Genomic DNA, 1164 nt, shown 5'->3' with positions numbered 1-1164 from the left:
AGCATCAACCTCAATAAGTTCTTTAAAAAAAAAAAAGTCAATTAAATCCAAAGAAGGGAATAACAAAGATAAGAGTGGAAATCAATCAAATAGAAACAAGCATACAACAGAAAGAATCAACAATGTCAAAAGTTTGTTACTTGAAAAGACTGATACAACTGATAAACCCCTGGAAAGAATAGTCAGACAAAAAGGAGGTTAAATAAACAACATCATAAATACAAAGGGGGACAGAAGTAGAAAATTCTAGGGAAAAAAATGTAACTTCAGTATTTTCCTGGAGTAGAATATATGGGAATATATGGATCTCCTACTGACCAGCAAGGGACTTGGGGAAAGATTCTACATCTTGTTTGTTGTAATACTCTCCTGGGTCCACTCATTTGTCAAAGTTCATTGAACTGCACACTTAAAAGTCATTCACCTTATAGGATAAGAATTATACCTCAATAATGTCCACTTAAGGAAAAGGAGTAACTACTAGAAAGGAAGGGAAAAGCTGCCATCATTCAGAGATACGATTGTGAATGTAGAAAGGCCAGAGAACTACACATAAGCTGTGGAATTCAAAAATTAATACAAGATTGCTGGATTCATGGCCAATATCACAAAATCAATTGTGTTGCTAATTACCAACAACAATCAGAAAATGAAATCCAAGAGAAGATACTATTTACATAACATCATCGAGTGTTCCATGGCTTAACTGCGAATAGAGTTTTACAGCCATGGTAAAATATCCATTGAATAGTGACATTAGTTTCTAGGTAGAATTATGAGGGGTTGTAATAGTGCCCTGCGGACTGTGGTGACAGTCAGGGAGGGGCTGAGAAAGGCCCTACATTCAGGATTTGGAAGTAAGAGGAGGGTGATTGAAACAGATCAGTAAGTGACAACGTAAGTGGTTTATTTAGAGACATGGAAATAGATACATAATAGTAACTTGATTCTTAAGCTATATGCATGCATAGTTTTGACAAAAATAAAACAGCTTTAAAATGAGACCACAGAGGCACCTGGGTGGCTCAGTCGGGTAAGCGTCTGACTTCAGCTCAGGTCATGATCTCCCGGTCTGTGAGTTCGAGCCCCGCATCGGGATCTGTGCTGACAGTTCAGAGCCTGGAGCCTGCTTCAGATTCTGTGTCTCCCTCTCTCTCTGCCCCT

The sequence above is a fragment of the Herpailurus yagouaroundi genome, unplaced genomic scaffold (genome assembly GCF_014898765.1).
Source record: "Herpailurus yagouaroundi ecotype Mexico unplaced genomic scaffold, PumYag 28, whole genome shotgun sequence".
Taxonomy (NCBI): domain Eukaryota; kingdom Metazoa; phylum Chordata; class Mammalia; order Carnivora; family Felidae; genus Herpailurus; species Herpailurus yagouaroundi.
The sequence above is the reverse complement of the archived record's forward strand: the minus strand, read 5'-3'. Positions refer to the sequence as shown.